The sequence below is a fragment of the Plecotus auritus genome (assembly GCF_963455305.1).
Source record: "Plecotus auritus genome assembly, chromosome: 2".
Classification (NCBI taxonomy): domain Eukaryota; kingdom Metazoa; phylum Chordata; class Mammalia; order Chiroptera; family Vespertilionidae; genus Plecotus; species Plecotus auritus.
In genome coordinates this window covers 220,338,325-220,357,164 of record NC_137771.1, presented here as the reverse complement: position 1 = coordinate 220,357,164, position 18,840 = coordinate 220,338,325, and the positions used below count along the sequence as shown (strand labels likewise).

The following is an 18,840-nucleotide window of genomic DNA, read 5'->3' as shown; positions in this document are numbered from 1 at the left end:
TCATTCTTCTTGTCGTCACCATAACTTCAAGTCACACTTCTGTTTGTTAGTTCGTGTGGGGACTTGAGAAATACTGCCTCTCCAGCTCTTGGTCTCTGTGAGTTATATTTTGAGATTTATATTGACAAGGTTGGAAACATTTGTAGTCTGTTTCCCATCTATCATTAGGCTTTCTGCGCTATTTTCTTTATAGTTTAGTTTAAAAATGTTAACACGTGGAACGTAATATTTATAGTGTCATGATAATATAAATATATTTCACTGCAGAACCAAGTAGTGTGCCTGGAGAAGGCAGAACGTGTAATTCTGTGTCACAGAACCCTTACCCAGGAAAAAAGGTGTCCGCCTGGAACCTCTCATTTCTGTTCAGGTTTCTCTGCAGCTTCCAGTTGCTCTGGCTCCCACCCTGTTTCATGTCCCACCCTGTCTCATGTCCCACCCTGTCTCATGTCCCACCCTGTCTCATCTCCCACCCTGTCTCATCTCCCACCCTGTCTCATGTCCCACCCTGTCTCATCTCCCACCCTGTCTCATCTCCCACCCTGTCTCATGTCCCACCCTGTCTCATCTCCCACCCTGTCTCATCTCCCACCCTGTCTCATGTCCCACCCTGTCTCATCTCCCACCCTGTCTCATCTCCCACCCTGTCTCCTCTCTCACCCTGTCTCATCTCCCACCCTGTCTCATGTCCCACCCTGTCTCATGCCCCACCGTGTCTCATGCCCCACCCTGTCTCATGCCCCACCGTGTCTCATGCCCCACCCTGTCTCATGCCCCACCCTGTCTCATGTCCCACCCTGTCTCATCTCCCACCCTGTCTCATGTCCCACCCTGTCTCATGTCCCACCCTGTCTCATGTCCCACCCTGTCTCATGTCTCACCCTGTCTCATGTCCCACCCTGTCTCATGTCCCACCCTGTCTCATCTCCCACCCTGTCTCATCTCCCACCCTGTCTCATCTCCCACCCTGTCTCATGCCCCACCCTATCTCATGCCCCACCCTGTCTCATGTCCCACCGTGTCTCATGTCCCACCGTGTCTCATGTCCCACCCTGTCTCATGTCCCACCCTGTCTCATCTCCCACCCTGTCTCATGTCCCACCCTGTCTCATCTCCCACCCTGTCTCATCTCCCACCCTGTCTCATCTCCCACCCTGTCTCATGTCCCACCCTGTCTCATGTCCCACCCTGTCTCATCTCCCACCCTGTCTCCTCTCTCACCCTGTCTCCTCTCCCACCCTGTCTCATGTCCCACCCTGTCTCATGTCCCACCATGTCTCATGTCCCACCCTGTCTCATGCCCCACCCTGTCTCATGCCCCACCCTGTCTCATGCCCCACCCTGTCTCATGTCCCACCCTGTCTCATGTCCCACCCTGTCTCATGTCCCACCCTGTCTCATCTCCCACCCTGTCTCATGTCCCACCGTGTCTCATGTCCCACCCTGTCTCATCTCCCACCCTGTCTCCTCTCTCACCCTGTCTCCTCTCCCACCCTGTCTCATGTCCCACCCTGTCTCATGTCCCACCATGTCTCATGTCCCACCCTGTCTCATGCCCCACCCTGTCTCATGCCCCACCGTGTCTCATGCCCCACCCTGTCTCATGCCCCACCCTGTCTCATGTCCCACCCTGTCTCATGTCCCACCGTGTCTCATGTCCCACCCTGTCTCATGTCCCACCCTGTCTCATGTCCCACCCTGTCTCATGCCCCACCCTGTCTCATGTCCCACCCTGTCTCATGTCCCACCCTGTCTCATGTCCCACCGTGTCTCATGTCCCACTGTGTCTGTTTCTTGGATTCTGTTTTTGTTTTGCTAGAGCACCTCCTTAACCACTTCTTCATGGAGTGTGTGGCTCACAAACTTCTTGGTCTCCTCACGCAATGGTCAGGCATGCAGGCATTCTATCCCCATGCTTAATTGATAATTTGGCTGAGTCTAGAATTGTAGGACCCTATAATTTTCCCTGGGAACTCAGAAAGCATTCTCTATGATTTTCTGGACTCTATGAGAACTCAGATGCCAGCTCGATCCTGTTCTTTTGCAGGTAAATCTCTCTGCTTTGTCCTCTCCCTCCTGTAGCTGATGGTTTCATTAGGAATGACCCTTCGCCTGACCTGCTTCTCAGGCCCCAGTGACCATCCTGAGATCCCCCCTGGAAAAACCTCCGACCGTCTCGGAGAGTTTGTTCTCAAGTTCAGCCTAGAAGTCCTGTCATGGCCCCTGTTCTCGGGGAAACCCCTGCCCCCCTCCCGCCCCCCATCCAGCACTGCCGTTTCCACTACTCTTCAGGTCACCCTGATGTCATCTGCTTTATGCCTCAGCCACGCAGGTCAGCGCCTTTGTCTGCTGCTCAGCCCCTTTGTAATTTAGCAGCACTGTTATCATTCATTCACTGCCAAAAGTTACCTTTTCTGCCACTTTGATGGGTTCTTGGGAAGAAAAGAAAGAAGATATATACTTTATCACCATTTTCCATGAAAGCCTTTTGAGAGTGCTCTTAGCTCAGGATTCTGTATTTTGAACATCTTTAACCCTGTGGTTCTTTCTTTCCAGTGGAAAAACCGCTCAACATTATTAAACAATTGGGAAGACATTAAATGAGCCAGTTGCAGTAAATTTGTCAGCAGCATGGACAAAATTCTTTATGGGACTTCATTTTATATGATGTCAGAGCACTCCATAGGCTTAAAAAGAGCTGGGTAATTTCGCTACACTTACCTTGATAGTGTGTTGCAAGTTAGTTAAATGACACGTACTCTGAGTAGGCTCTTTGCCAATAAATGGAAGGTCCTACCTCACAGCAATGGGGGGAGGGGGTCTGTGCATCTGTTTGTAGTAAAGTTGAAGATAATTTATGATGCTGTTAAGTTTAGTTTTTTAAAAAATCATGATTCAAATGAGGGTGAAATTTTCATCACTGTACACACAAACAATCCATATTAAACTAATGTGAAACGATGAAACAAAACTAACAGTATAATTATACAAACAAGAATGGTGGCTGTTGAAATGCATGATAGCAAAAGCGATCATTGATAAGGAACTGTCTTTAGGAAGCTGCGGGCACATGGCCTCTCCGTGCAGGTGTGCTGTGGAGTGGCTCTGCGGCCGAGCATGGAAGCCACACTCCTTGGGATTGAATTAGACCTCTGTTAACCCTAGTAACACCCCAGGTGTAGGTGATGAATTCTGAACTTTAGGGCCCCTCAGTAATTCACTTTGTAGGTTTCCATGGACTAGCCAGGGTTGTATTGGCAAAAGAAAGGCCGTGCAATCTTATTGGGTAAGCGCCAGAGAATGGACTGGGCTTGGGGTTAGTTCACAGCCCTGGGGAGGGCTGGCTTTGGACTTCTCCGCTAAACCAGCACGCTCTGAGCATCTGATTAAAGCTGCGGACCTTTCACTAGGAAGATGCCCCTAGGCATATAAGCACCATGTTGTGTATAATGTTACTGTTTGCATGGACTGTGACCCCTCAGTGAATACCTGCTCTGGGTACAGCTAGGAAGCAGCTGTTTCTCTCCCTTGGCGCTCACCCGGCGGTCTTCCCATCTGTGGGAAACAAGCTCAGAAAGCTTGCAGCGGCCAGGTGTCCCCTACTCCCTTTCCTCTGGCTCTGCTCAGGGTGCCCTCAGGGTGGGCACACTAGATCTCCTGAGGACACCGTGTCCAGCCGTCCTGGCTCGGGTGCTCCTGCTAAGCTCAGTTGCCTTTCCTCCCTGCAGAGGAAGGGAGGGCGGAAGGCCTCTTGGGAGAAGGCACCACGGACAAGACAAATGTTGCGTAAGAAAGAAAACACAGTCTGTGTTCAGAAAGGCAGCTCTGAGGGCTCTGTGGGCAATGGCCAGAGGGCTGAGATCAGAGGCTGCGAAGACCTCTGGGGCCAGAGGGAGGGCAGAGACTGGAAAAATCAGGTATCTCGGAGGTGTGAGGGGAGGACTTGGTGCCTGACAGTCCAGGTGGAGGGATGAACCAAGCCTGGGCGACTCGGAGGATCCAGGCTCCGTGAAGGGCCAGATAGAATTTGACAACCAACATGATAAAACCGAGAGAAGAAATGGTAGAAGAGGGCAGTTTTCAATTGTTCTGACTACTGTTACTTCAACTTGGACCATGACAAACTTTCCCTGGCAAACTGAAGGAACAGCTGGGAGAATGGGCAGGGGGCAGTGAGAGCCCAACGGTGCCCACCTGAAATTCTAGACCCAACAAAAATCTCTTCACAGTGACGGCAAGTAAAGATGTTTTCAAACAAGTCACAGCCGAGAAACGGCCAGCAGTGACCCTCACTGGGAGAAATCCTAAAAGACACAGGAGAAGAAGTGCGCTATCTTGGAGAGAGAATCGGAACAAAAAGAATAAAGAGAAGAGCAAGTGGCGTGTGGGAACAGAGACCTCCCACTGCTCAGAGAGCAACGAGAGGGAGCACCTCCTAACCCTTGTTATGAGCCCAGGACCGCCTTTGGAGTAAACCTGTCGCCGATGCTACAGGAATTAAAAACCAGTGGTCAACTTCTCTTAGGAACAGAGACATCACAACCAAGTTCAACATGCATACACCGAGGATGTGCAGTTGGCTGCACATTTGGAAATCGATCAACAGTGGCGTTTCCATTCAAGAGTCCTTTAACTTAGACTCCTCAATACTTCAAGTTGTTTATTTCCTAAATCTCCATTTGTCCAATGTACCTGACACTCTTCTTAAAAAATACATTCAACCTTTAGGAAATAACTAAAAAGAGCGGGTGGAGGGGGGTGTAAAGAAGCTGATCAAATGAAACGTGTTTGCCAACCATGAAAATAAAGACCAAGCACAGGAAGTCACTCCTTCTCACCAGGCATCTCAGCCCAGGGCCATCTCTCTCCCTTCCTGTACCCCAGCCTCAGTGACTGGCCCATTCGCATCTGCTTGCTGGTGCCTGCTGGCTTCCCTCCTTTGGTGGTGGGTACCCGTCCTTAGGACTAATTAAGCACTTGGAAGCCACTATGAGAAGTTGGGGAGAAAGCTTCTTTGTCTAAGCACCCTTCAATCAGTTGGTTATTTACTGTTGTTCACTTGTCTTGAGCATATCAAGCCTCTGTATCTTGGAGTAATTGGTGTCTCTAACCATCAGAATCTGCTCCGTTGAAATCTTTGTTTAACTCATGTAATCGATTTATGCAGCTACAAGGTGGAAAATGAGAGTACTTATTTTTTTGGCAGAGTGAAGCCTTAATTTCCAATCTAATTAAATGATAATGATAAATATCACTTTAGAAGGAAACACAATAGCTTCATTTAATCAGTGTGATTATTACCGGCACAGCCAATCCATCCAGCGCTGAGTGACACGTTTATTTTAGTACAGCTAGTTCTGTACTTGCTGTTAGTGCGAGGCGTGCTACGTCTTACACAGCCCCTATTTTACCAGCATGGTTGTGGCATTTGGATTTCCTTGTGTTAGGAGGTAGTCAGATGGGAACCTGTTGTGGAAGCCCCTCGGCTTGGTAAGTGGGGGGTCACGCTATTTTCAAGGGGGATGTCTGGAGCTCGGGAGCACTCAGCAGGAGACTCTGGAAAGGCGTGGGGCTGGGTCGCCCGCCCCAGTGTGTCAGGAGCTGGAGTCACAGAACTGCTCAGCGGTGGGCCTTTCTGTTAGTCCCATCTGATACCTCCGGTTCCCCCGTTCAGATTTTCACGGGGCCGCACTTCCTGCCCATTTCACCTGCAGATCAGACATTGAGAAGGAGCAGGATCTAGCTCTCAGCCTTGTTACTGACTTGCTTCCTGTCCCCAGACCACAGCTTCGTGCTGCTTCCTCCCCACTTCTCTCTCCTTCTCTTTTGCAAGGAAGGCAAAGCCTGCCCTGTCCTGACTTTTCTCACATTCTTGCCACCCTCTATACCCGCAGTGTTAGCTCTTGTCCCCACGGATGGCTGGTGGCCCTTGTCAGTTTTCATGTGGTTAATTGCATAGCAACTCATTGGTCTCATCGCTGTTGGGATGGTCCTAGTGGGGTCCTGGCCCACAGTGCAGGTGAGTCCAAGCAGTCACAGCCGGGAGGTAGGGAAGGTCTTGGAAAGCAGTCATTTCTCACCCACGAGGACCAGTAGTTGTGGCAGGAGCCCTGGTGGCCTGGGGGGACATCCTGGTGGCTGGACTGTCTGCACAGTAGGGGCTCCTGCCCACTCAGACCCACCTCGTCTGTACTCCAGCCTCAGTCTCCAGGGCTCACCGAGGTACCCACTGGTTCCTGCCTTCCATGTTAGTGCACAGGTCTGCCCCAGGACTTCCCTTCGTTTGGATGTCAGTTTGTTTTTAAAAAAGAAAATATAACTTTACTTATATAGGTTTTGGAAGTGTATTAGCATGTGGAAACGTTCTCTTTCATAACTTGCAGGTTGAAACCATTCTTACCCAGAGAGGGAATGACATGCAGACCTCGATTCACAGCCTTGTGCCTGTGCGTGGAGGGCTTGTATTTCCTCGGCCTGGGCAGCAGGGGGCGGGAGCCGCCTGGGCCTGCGCGGTTCTGTCTGCACTCACACACGCTCACCTTGCAGGAGGGAAGCTCACACAGGCAGTGCCCGTGGCCACATTCCTTGGCCTATGGCTTGGTGCCTGTTGGCTCTAGTGTGTTGGGAGCAGAAATGGATTGTGGGTGTTCCCCGTGTATCTGCCTGCCCTGGCAGGTAGGATGAAGGCATGATCGGTAATTGTGTATCAGCTTTAAAAAATCGTAAGAACACATTAAAAATAATTTAAACTTGTATTCAGGAAGGAGATTTTTAATTGAGTATTTTTTATCAGAGCTCACATCTGAAAGGGTGAAGAAGTATCTAAGATTGAGTTACGTTCATGTAAACAATTGAACCTTTTTATTACACAGAGTGAAGTCTCTCCAGTTGGGTGTGGAGACCTTGAGAAGCAGCTGAAGAAACCTGGCCAAGCGCATGTTCCGATGACCTCAGTCCGACACGCACTGACGGAGGCCCGGCCCCAGGATCAGAGCCGACACAGGAACTGAACTTACTCCAAGGTAGGTCAGAACCTGCAGACATTGCCAACATTCGCCTGTAAAAATGACTTCTGTTTGATGGAAAGCTATCACGCCTTCTCAACGTGGGCTTTCTTGAGTCACTCCCAGCAGAGGTGGTTGTTGCCGGGGATCCCTCTGCGATCCCCACTGGTCCCTGCGGCCCCTGCAGGCTGGAGCCCTGCTGCCCTCAGAGACTCTGGGGCCTGGAGCCGCCTCTGGCCTCCGGGCACCGTGTAAGGGTTGGTATTGCCTTCAGCCTTTTACCAGAAATCATTTTCTTTGAGGTGATTAGAATAAAGTTTCCTTAGTTCTTATTTCTGGTGACTATTATGAAATTCACCATCTGCTTTTGAGAGAAGTGCACACACATATTTGGGGAGTGAAGATGCACCTGTGTCTGACCACTGGGTTGAGTTTGTGGCCAGAAAGGCCCCGCTGGTCATTTCTGAGGAGGGAAAGGTCAGGAATGTAGGGTAACTGGTTCTTAGGGAGACGTGTACCGTGTACCGGAGGTTCTGCCTGATCCTCAGCTGACGCCTTTCTTTGGCACCCAGGCAGTAAGAACTGAGGGGGGCGTGTGGGGGGGGGGGCGCAGGACGGCATCGGGGTGACTTTGTCCGTGGCTTGTGCCCCTGAGTGGAGTTTATCTTCAGCCACAGATCTTTTATTTGGTCGTGATACGAAATCAGCTTCTCTGTAGCTTTATTTACTGAAAGCTAGAATCCCTGGGCTGGCGGGGTCTGAAGGGACCTGTGCCTAGAGCTGCAGAGCGAAGTGTAGTCGTGACCACCTACGTGTAGCAGGCTGCAGGTGCGAACGATGGCGTGCGTGATGCTGCTTATGTGGAAGAGCAGGTATTTTTATTTAGTGTAAACATGCATTGGAGAAATGAAGTATTTATAATCTTTTGCACAAATAAATTGTCCTGAAAGCCATAGAAAAAAATAATCAGGCCAAAGGAGCTATCCGAAGCACATGCTGAGAAAGCAAAGGAGGGGGCTGCAGCTAAGACGTCACAGCGTTCTGAGTCAGGTCTCCTGACTGCGCACTAACCCGTGACTGCACAATAGAAGGCTTGTATTTCTTCTTGTTTTCCACAAAATGAGCTAATTTTGGCAACAAATAGTCGGATATATATGCTTTTCCTTTTTCAGGGTGGCTTAAAATAAACTAAATAAACATGAATTTTTTGGCTAAAAACCATATTTGCTAGTTGAAGCCCTCATCATAGCCCCACGTGCCATCGAGCTCTCTCCGGACCCTCTGGCATGTCTGGCAGGGGCGCTGTAGGCATGCGGCCTCCTGTTCAGTGTCAGGCACAGATGCCGATCTTGCCTTGCTTATTCCTTAAAAAGATTGAAGTTGTTTCTGTGTCTTCACACGTGAGAGTCCCCGAGGTTGGGCACCTTGGGGTGGACTCGGGCATTCCTGTGGTGTTGACCCAACTGTGCACATTTGGAGAGGGGCCCAAGGGAGCCTGGACTCCTGTTTAACATCGAGGCCCTCTCAGTGTGTCTCATTGCCACCACAGCATTCTTCTTCTAACGATTACTCATTAGCTCCCCCTTTTATTCTGAAATTCGTAGAAGATACTGCTTTATACACTTATAACCATAATTTTAAAAAGCACTATACTGCCCAAGTGTAGTAAAAGGGAAATTAAGAATTCATACTAAAATAATGTTTGAGTCACTGTGTAAAAGGTCAGGCACCCCTGCTCTCAAAGGAGCCGCTGTGACGGACACCTGTGAAGGCAGGTGGAGCCAGGTGCTGGGTGACGACCGGAGTCATGCCGCGGAGCTGGTGGTGGCTCGTGGATTCGCTCCGAAAGAAACAGGTGCAGCCCCCCTTCTTCTCACGGCGGTTATATTTCTGGAACGTGAGTGGGTGTGGAAAGTATCGTGTTGTATGTAAAAGTAGGGTCTTGGCGTGGGGATGGGGAACCCCTTTCACCTACCCGTTGTCCTTCGGTGCGGGACAGTGTTTTGCTTCTGGACGTCCTGCTTGTCCCACGTAGTGCCCTCTGCCCATAAAGTGCCTGGAGACCCCACCCTATAATGTGCAGACCCTTCCACACATGGCTACTGTGAGCACCACTGCCTCCCCCACAGCCACCTGCTGGTGGCCATGGGCTGGGGGAGCTAGTCGACAAGGACCAACAGGGAGCATAGAAATCCAATCGCCTATACAGTGTTGGGTGCATGTGCTGTTCTTAGGAGTCTGTGGGTAATGTTCCTCTAGCTGTTTTGTGTCTGGTCATGACTAAACATAAAATAATGGACGCAGATACCTTCAGACGGATGCGTAAAAACAGAGGTTGGTTTGTAGATGCAGGAAAGTCCGGCATCCTCCCACCCTTGCTTTTTCTCAGTTTCTCTGAAAGCATCTGCACAGAAGGCGCTTGTGGAAGCACAGCAGCGCCCTCTCGTGGACCTTCCTGTGCTCCTGATGTGCGATAGTTCAGGCCACCCGTCAAACCAGCCTAGCTGTGCCCAGCAGCCGTGTACCACCACCGGCCATGGGCGCGCCTGCCTGGTTTTACAGCCACGGGTGACCTCAGACATGGGCGAGAGCGTTCGATGTGGCCTCTCCATCACTCCCTCGCATTGTGATGAGGAGAGATCCGTGGGCCCCATTCTAGAAGCAAAAGGCACCGAGTTGCTAGAGGGAGGAGGGGGCGTCCCTTGTTTCACTGGCACTTCCCAGGCAGGCAGTGGGGAAGGGACGACATGGCCTGTGGCCTCTACATGAGCGCCTGGTGGGCTCAGGGTTGTGGTGTCTGCTGGTGCTGTGACAGCAGTGGGGAGACAGGTAGCCTGTTCTAGAGGCAGAGGCTGTGAGCTTCATGGGGTGAGCTGGACCTGAGTCTTGAAAGAAGAGCCTGTTACCCGGGCAGTCACTTGGGGAGGTGGGCACACGACAGGAGGGGCTGTGGAGCAGGGGCGGGGCAGGAGACCGCTGCAGTAGCCTGGTGGGCCTGTGGGAGGGGCGGGGCGGGGAGGGGCCTTGGGTGGATGCATGTGGGGGTGGGGGAAAGACCAGACCTGTGTTTTGTTTCAGTTTTTATCGAAGTGATGCTGTCCAAGTGAGACAAATCACCTAATTTGGAAGGGCCTTTGGTAAAAAGCACGGTCCAGAGTGCTCACCTCCCTTAGAGGCAGCACTGAGTTCTTTTAAAGGGCTGTGGCTCTCTGTGTTTCCGCATTGGTCAGTGTTAGGAGCAGCTGCAGGAATCAGAGACCCAGCGCAAGGGAGAGAAGAGGCTTCCCCCACAGCAGTGTCTGCTTGGTGGGCAGGGCTGGAATGGTTCCAGCTGTCAGCGCCCAGACGCTTTCTGTCCTGATGTTCAACCTGCCCTGTGAACTCACGCACAGTTGGACATGTGCTGGAGAAAGTATGACAGAGCTGCGTGCATGCTGTTCTTGAGAAGGTCCCCAGGAGCTGTCACGTGACACTTCTGTTTCATCCCAATGGACTTACCGTTAGTCATGTGACCATGAATGGCTGTAAGGTGACTGGAAATGTGGGTGCTCTGCCTCGAGAAAGCAGGAAGGATGTTGGTTCACAGATGGCAGTCCCTGCTGTACGCCCTGTTTCTAAAATATATACTTGCTCTTTTTTTATTTTTAAGTTTTAGACATCAGCTGATGACTTTTAGTTCAAATAGAGGAGGATTTAGCTCAATTACACTTCTCCTGCCTTCTCATCTCTTCCTGTGTCAGTTAGGAGTGCCTTTGGCTGAAAGTAACAGAAAACATGACCTACCATGGCTTAAACAGCAGGGATTTATTTCTTCATTTGTTTCATTAAGAGTAACATAAAGGTAGGTTTTTACCAGTGTTGAATTAGAGCGCAACCATATCAGGAACCTGGACCAGTGTCTCTGCAGTTCTCGTTACCATTCCCTCATGGTTGCAGTGTTGTTGCCACAGCTCCAGTCATCACATCCACATTCAAGGCAGGAACAATTGGGAAGGAACAGGCAGGACAGCCCATGTTTGTCCTTTTTAGTGGGGCATTCAAGAAGCCTCCAATATATTTTTACTTGTATCTTGTTGGCCAGAACTGTGTTGGGTATCCAGCTATAGCCACAAAGGAGACGGAGAAAATGTGTATTTAACTCTCATAGCATCCCTGATGAAGGGGGCAGGGGCAACAGGCTTGGGGAGGACAGTGGGTCAGCTAGCGGGGACAGGCAGCCTCGTTCCGCTGTTGGTTAGCTCAGAACTGTATGTGCTTCCCCATCCTTGTTCCCTGGACTTCAGACCCCTCCTGGCTCCCCACCGTGTTGGACATATGGAAGCACTTACCCTGCCATGCCCAGTTACCTCTTCCCACTGTTCAGCTTCGGTCAGGTTTGTTTTTCCGTTTCTTTTCACATTATCGAAGTAGAAAACTTCGTTTTGTTCTGTACCCACAGTTCAATCAGTTTCAGATCCGAAAGTGGTATTTGTATTCTGTATTATCACGATCAGTAAATGTTGTTCATCACAGAACCAAGTGAAACGCACGGGGTTGTATTTTCTTCTCCATGTCCCACACCAGGACTTTTTCTCGGGCAAAGGGAAGCATTAGCATGACTCCTCTTTCGCACCCTTTGACTGCCAAAAGCCGCCCGCATTTGATTTCCTCTGTCTTTGGGCCGTGCCTTTTGGTTCGGTCTTATCGTTGCCTGCATTCTCATATTGCCTGGGCGGTAGAGCAGAGGGCGAGAATGGCTGTAGGCCTGGCCCTCCCCAGAAACACCGTGTCCTGGGCTAGTTGCCCAGTCTCTTCGTATGTGCAGGGGGGTGACCGTGGTGACAGTGAGCCTTAATCGAGGTAACCTGTGTCCGCGAATATTGGCCCTAAGCCTCTGTTTTCTCATTGAGAGAGGAACCACATGCTTCCTTTGCTTTTTCCCGGTCTCTTCCAGTGTTTTCATTCTGCTTTTTGGAGTATATTCATTCATTTTTCTTGAAATCTCTGTGATGTCTATTTTATTTCAAATTGAGGTTCTGACTTTTTATACATTTTTTTCTGGGATTTTTGTTTTTTAAGCTGGCTTCATTGAGGTGTAAAAACTCACCCTTTTCAAGTGTACACTCGATATATTCTGACAGATGTGTGCAGTCAGCCATGCCTCCATCCCAGAGATGCCCTCTTGCCCACATAGATGTCCTGATCCACGTCTAGAGTGGCCTGCCTGATGGTGATGTCCTGTGACATTGTGTGTGTGCAGGACAGAACACCAAGACTGCGCCATGAGGGACAGGCCAGTGCCCACAGCAGCCAAGCCGGGAGCCAGGGCCGTCTTTGGCTCACTTGAGTGACAACTTCAGACAGTAGATGGTGCTATAGGATCATACTAAGATGATGAGGAGGCAGCTACTAAGGAAAAACTCAATTTTCAGGCGATTATTACCTTTTCTATGCCTTCCCTCTGTGAGGCCCGATACCAGTTTCCTTCAGAAAACTTTTTGTTCACCAGCTTTTAACCATTTTATTTACTTATCTAAATATATTTTTATTGATTTCAGAGAGGAAGGGCGTAGGATAGAGAAATAGAAACATCAATGATGAGAATCATTGATCGGCTGCCTCCTACACACCCCACACTAGGGATGGAGCCCATGCCCCGGGCATGTGCTCTGACCAGGAAGCAAACCCTGACCTCCTGGTTCATGGGTCGACGCTCAACCACTGAGACACACTGGCAGAGGTATGCTATTTCCCTAACCTATACATTTCTCATTTTTAAAAAACGCTGGAATTATTTACACTAGATTAACTTGGCCAGAAATTTGTTGCTCTAGAACGAGCAAAACTGCTTTGTCATCTTTGAAGGACCAGCTGGTTTTACTTTATATTTCAAAAGGTTTGTGTTCTACTTTGTTTTTAATAGTCAGTTATAGTAAGCGTTGTTTTTAAAGGATGATTCAACATTAATCCTTAAAAATGCCCATTTAAACTGTGACTATCAATTTAACTTAGTTTCAAGTTTGTGTTCAGACTTTCAGCAGTATTTCTTTCCCTCGATCTATAAGCAGGAAGCAGAGCTCCTTCTGTGTAGCCCCAGGCCTTGCAGGTCTGCATTGTTCTCTGCTGCCAGCATTCACCTACATGCCACCTGAGCCATCTGCGTGCCATCTGAGCTATCCGTGGGCCCCTGAGCCTTCCATGGGCCACATGGGCCATCAGTGGGCCACCATAGCTATCCATCTGTGGGCCACCTGAGCCAGCCATGGGGCACCTTCGCCATCTGTGGGCCCCTGAGCCTTCTGTGGCCACCATAGCCATCCATCCGTGGGCCACCTGAGCCATTGGTGGCCACCATAATTATCCGTGGGCCACCTGAGCCATTGGTGGCCACCATAGCCATCCATCCGTGGGCCACCTGAGCCATTGGTGGCCACCATAATTATCTGTGGGCCACCTGAGTCATCTGTGGCCAACATAGCTGTCTGTGGGCCACCTGAGCCTCCCGTGGGCCACCTTAGCCATCTGTGTGCCACAGCCTGTGACTGCTTCCTTCCTTTAGGTCGCTTTTGGCTATTGGAGCTAATAATAGGGCCTCGCTGCCCCCCGCCTTTTCCCCTAAACCTAACACCTGCTATACTTATTTGATAAATGTAGATTTTGATTTAAATCCAAAATTTCTTGGTAAAGTCACCTTAAAAGAAAATGGAAGAAGCTTAATTGAATCCATGATCTTGAGTGGAGGAATGTTGCAAGTAGACTGAAAACTAGACTTATCCCAATCTATTTGAAATCATTTTAATACAGAAAACAGAAATGTGTTAAAGAAATGCATATATGTTGACTTTAAAAATTGTGAGGAATCTTAACATAGTAAACACAGTAAACTTGAGTAGTTGTGAATTTGCTTTAATTGGGCTGCTTGCAGGAGAAGGAAGAGTGTGGAATGTCTTGGATTCCCCACAGTGTTCTGCCACTTCCCCAGCGTCGGACCTTGGACAAGCCACCTAGCCTCTCCAGCTGCCGAGCTCACCTTCATAAAGTGGGGGTGCTGACGATACGACAGCAGCTAAAGCCCAGGAGCCACTGTGCCCTCACTGGATTCTCCCAGCAAGCCTAGGGGTGGGGGGTTGGGCGGGGGGGAGGAGGGAGGCGTGACTGTCACTGTGTTGTACAGATGAGGAATCCGAGGAGCCATGAGGGTGAGAACTTCTCAAGGTCTCCTGGCCAGCAGGAGGCAGAGCAGATGTTCCACCAGGAGGACCTGCTCAGGGTCCGTGCTGGTTACTTGGTGCTGTCCTCACAACCACACTGTCCAGCCGTGCAGGTTGTACACTGCACACCTCCACTCACGAGGGCTTGCATGTTGTAAGACAGATGGTGGCCGTGTCCAGGCTGTCCATTGTCAGTCATCTCAGAGTCTCCTGTACTGAGACTTGGTGAGTCTACGTAAGCTAATACAGTTGATGTGATTGGCAGGCCACTTAGTAAACATACTACACACCGTGCCCCGTGGCTGCTCCCTCACAAGCTCCCTGCCCGTCCTTCCCTCTCCTGTCCTCTCAGCAGCGGACACTGCCCAGTGTACTTACCAGCTCAGTCCTGGTCTCTCCCGGCTCTGTCTGCGCTCATGGCTCAGGAAGCTCACCTCTCTCATCTCTGTGTAGGTTGAGTCCCACACCTGACTCTCCAGCCTAGAGCTTCCTTGTGCTGTCCAGACACAGATCTGGGTCCACCCAGCATCTTTTCTTGGGAATCCACAGACATCTCCAACCTCAGACAGCAAACGCAGCTCCTGACTGCCCAGCCCACTGGCAGTCTCTTTCTCAGCAGCTCCGTTCTTCCAGGCTCTCAGCCCCTAAGCAGGGCCATCCTTTCTCTCCTGCACCAGACTAAGCCATTGGGGATGTCGTCAGAATCTATGCAGAGTCCGGTTATTTCTTGCTTGTCCCCTGCCTTCCAATGCTGAGCTACCTGCTCTGTCTGTACTGGACTCCTAACCAGTCTCCCTGGGTGAGCCCTGTCCCTACAGCTGCTCTTCCCCAGGGACCGGAGGCCAGAAACAGCTTAAAACTCCTGGGCTGAGTGGCCACCACATCTTGGCCCAGGCCCAGGAGACCCTACGAACTGACCCTCCAGGACCTCCCAGCCTTCGCCTTTGCCATTCGGGCCTCCTGGCTCTTCTTGGGCTGCTGGGCACTGCTCAGGGTCTTGCTCTTCTGTGTTCTAAGAACATTCTTCCCCAGTGTCTCTCCGCCCTCACTGCCTTCGTCTCGGCTTCATGACGGCTTTCCTCAAAACTCAAAGCCACCACTGACTCCTGCCCCGCTCCCTCCACCCCCCGTTCTCTTCGCTGGTAGCATCATCTCCTCCGACGTATGTCCCAGGCCATTTCATTGCTTAGACACACTATTGATTGTCCTTCTCTCCTCGTTAGAATGGGAGCTCCTGGAAACAGACGTGACTGCCTCTTGCTCACCGCACTGGGATGAATGACTGTTGGCTACGTGTCTTATTAGCAGCTATTTCTGGAGTGCTTTAACATTAAATTAAGTAATGTTACAGATTCCTATGTGTCGATTATATATAAATAATTGATGAATAACTGACCCATTTAGAGAGTTTAGAATTCTAATGGAATACACTCCCTTTTTTTCCTCTTGTAAGAGTAGAAAAATAGTTTTTAAGCGTTTCATTCTAAATTAATATTCTAGGAACATTACATTTCGGAGTCTTTACTCTGAGGACATAGATAAAAATAAAATTAATTAGACACCAGGAATGTCAGATGCTAAATGGCGTGTGGCTATTTATGACATTCTCCTAGAATTCAGTAGTTATTCACTTGCAAAGACATGACAGCCAAAGTCTGAAATTGATGTGTTTTAAAGTGGGAAAAAAGAGGTTTAAAGCATTTTTTTCAATTACAAACTGTCAATTTACTGGTTACAGATGCCATACCTGGTGCATTAAATCACTGTCGTTCGGCTGTCGTTTCTTGACTCCCGTGTTTTTACGTTTCTCTGAAATAGTCCTGGAGTAGAAGCGGGACTTGGGAAGGACGAGAAGAAAATGATGGGTGCAGAGTTAGGGCATCACTTAACTCTGGTGACTTTCTGTGGAACGGCTGAGGCCAGCGCCTGCCGTCAGAGCGGATCTCCAGCGGCTGCTCCAGGCCACGCACAGGCCGCCACAGCCAGGGCGCCGCGCGCCTCCTCCTGCTGCTGGATCCGAATCACTCTGATCTTTAGGAAAGCAAAACGTATGGCACTTGTTATGTTTTGAAGATTTCCTGTGCATTGGGTTGTGTCATTTGATGAGGGGGAAAGGAAATGATCACTTAATGAGATGAAAGCAAAGTATATGTAACTGGCATTGTTAACGAACTCATTAGCTGAAGGTAGAGCAAATACCAAGTAGGATGGCACAGCGTGACAGTCAGGAAACTAGCTCGTCTCTGTGTGTCTGATTAATTACACGTCCTTTTAGGTAGCAGGAACCTAAGTAGGCTGGGTGTTGTCAGACCAGCAAGTCTAGAAATGCTCTCCGGTCCCATTCGTACCCTGGGAACTGTAGCTCTTACGGGGGTGCTGAGTGACCCCAGGGAGAGCCAGTGCCATCGGAATAAGACTTACCCCTTACAGTTCCCTGGAGGCGGGGGCGTGCCACGCCACATGGGGAGCACCAGGTTGGTCAGGAGGCAGAGAGCAGTGAGGGAGAGCCGGGGCCAGAGACTTTATTGGGGCTTCCACAGGGAAGGCAGGGCAGGGCTTAGGAGTGGCCAGTTTGAAGACTCCTGGTGGGCGGTGGGCGATGAAGGTGGTCTCTGGGTGCCTGGCTCTGGCCAGGTTGTTTCAGGGCAGGGAAGCTTTGCCTTAGCTGAGTGAGTTGGAGAAGGAGAAGCACGCACTGCTGGCTGAGCCCTCTGCTGTCCCTCAGACTGGCTAGCCCTAGGAGGGCCATCTCTCCAGGGTCGGCAAGGCTCCCAAATGGCAGAGCATCAAGAAAAACAAAATAGAGTTAATATAATCTGCCTGTGATGAGTGGATGTGAAGTAGACAAATGCAGCATCTAAGACACAGTTGGAACCACTGCCCCGACTGACACCGTGGCACACGCCACCCGAGACAGACCCCCAGATGGCAGGCTGACCCCAGCAGAGGGCCTCCTATCAGACTTGCCACTGTGTCTTTTATAACATTAGCTCCAACCCCCAAGTTAATTTTCAGTGACAGCATCTCTCCTGAATTGTGGGTTTAGTGTGTTTCACTTCAAGCAGTATCATATTGGAGAAGCTCCGCGTCCTTCACGTTTAGGTGGGTTGAGCCAGGAGCCGGCAGTGCTCTGGGGCGGCTCACTCCCCACAGCGCAGCCGAGAGCCTTTGAGTCGGTCCATCTTCACTGCTCCCTGACTTACCCGATTTGTGCATCCTTTGCACATTTTTCTTTTTATGAATATTCTGGTTATAAATTGTGATATGTCTTGATGTTAAATGTTTTGTCCCTCAGAGGTCAGCGTTATGATGGAGATGGAGAAATTATAATCTCCTCTTTCAAAAAAGCGGGTAGGAAGGCTGTGAAGTCACCACAGCAACTTGCTGGTGGCCTCACCCAGATCCGTGCCTGCGGAGCAGGGGTGCAGAAAGCGTAGTAGCCCCTGGGGTGGCCCGGCCTCTTTGCCACCCCTTCCCATATGGGGGTAAACTAGAGACTGAGCTCCACTTCCTGGAGAAACTAGACCCAAATGAAACCCTAACGCAGAGAGACCATGAGATTTATTTTTTCTAAACCGTGTCTCCAGCAGCTGGGGAGATGGTCCTTATTTTCTCTGACTTCTCTAAGCATTGTTTCCCCAGAATAATTCCGTCGTAAAGAATCCGAGTCCAGGCAGCTTTTCACCATCTACTCTTTTATTAATTCTGTGTTTGTTTTGCTCTGGCCTCCCCAGGACTCTGGCAATATTAAGCTCTTTCTCCTGGATAAGGGAGCTCTAGAAGTTCTGGCTCCATTTCTCAAATTGTTCCTTCCGTGGTTCAGTCCCCGTTAGGAGACCCCTGGGGCCAGTCTTAGCGGCTGCACGCTCCAGCCCGTGTCTCCTCAGAGGCTGGAGACCTGACTTCGCGGTTCTTCTCAGCAGGCCAGCTTGCCGCTGCGGAATTTAGCTGCTGGCTCAGCCTCTGCTTCCAGCCTGGTTAGGCACAGTGCGTGGCCGCGTTCATGGTCAAGTGCACACTTGCTTTGATGCATGGCACGGGAATAAGTATGAAGAAACCCATGGGAATCCCTAAACACAGTTTTTAAAGGCAATAAGTGACTGTATTCTAAAATAGGTTTTCTTGTTTCTTATTTGAAATAATTGAAGAACGTTTATGTTTTCCTTTTTGAGTCTCCTTTTTGACCCTCCCTTCCTTCTTTCCTTCCTTCCTCCCTTCCTCCCTCCCTCCCTTCCTTCCTTCCTTAATCCTCACCTGAGGATATTTTCCCATTAATTTCTTTTTTTTTTTAGAGAGAGTGGAAGGGAGGGGGAGAGACAGAAAGAAACATCGGTGTGAGAGAGACACATCGATTGGTTGCCTCCCACACATGCCCCGACAGGGGCTGGGGATCATGCCTGCAACCAACGTATGTGCACTTGACCGGAATCAAACTCTGGACCCTTCAGTTTGCAGCTGATGCTCTATTTGCTGAGCCAAACTGTCCAGGCCTCCTTTGTGGTTTCTTGATTCTAATTCCTGTGGTTGCCTTTGGGTTCCTCTGTTGGGGATGCACTGTGCATCCGAACTTGATCCGAGGGGCAGCAGCAGGACCGCCAGCCCAGTGATGCTGTAAGGATTGTGTCCAAGGTGACCTGAGCACAAAG

At 50.1% G+C, this 18,840-nt stretch overlaps 1 protein-coding gene across 7 annotated transcripts in view; it reads left to right on the top strand.

Moving 5' to 3' along the window:
- ADARB1 (adenosine deaminase RNA specific B1) overlaps positions 1-18,840 on the top strand; it is a gene marked incomplete at its 5' end in the record, with an annotated part of 102,896 nt that overhangs the window by 36,200 nt on the left and 47,856 nt on the right. For all 7 annotated transcript variants that reach the window (XM_080657916.1, XM_080657917.1, XM_080657918.1 and 4 more), the window contains one exon: positions 6,873-7,022. The remainder of the gene's footprint in view (positions 1-6,872; positions 7,023-18,840) is intronic.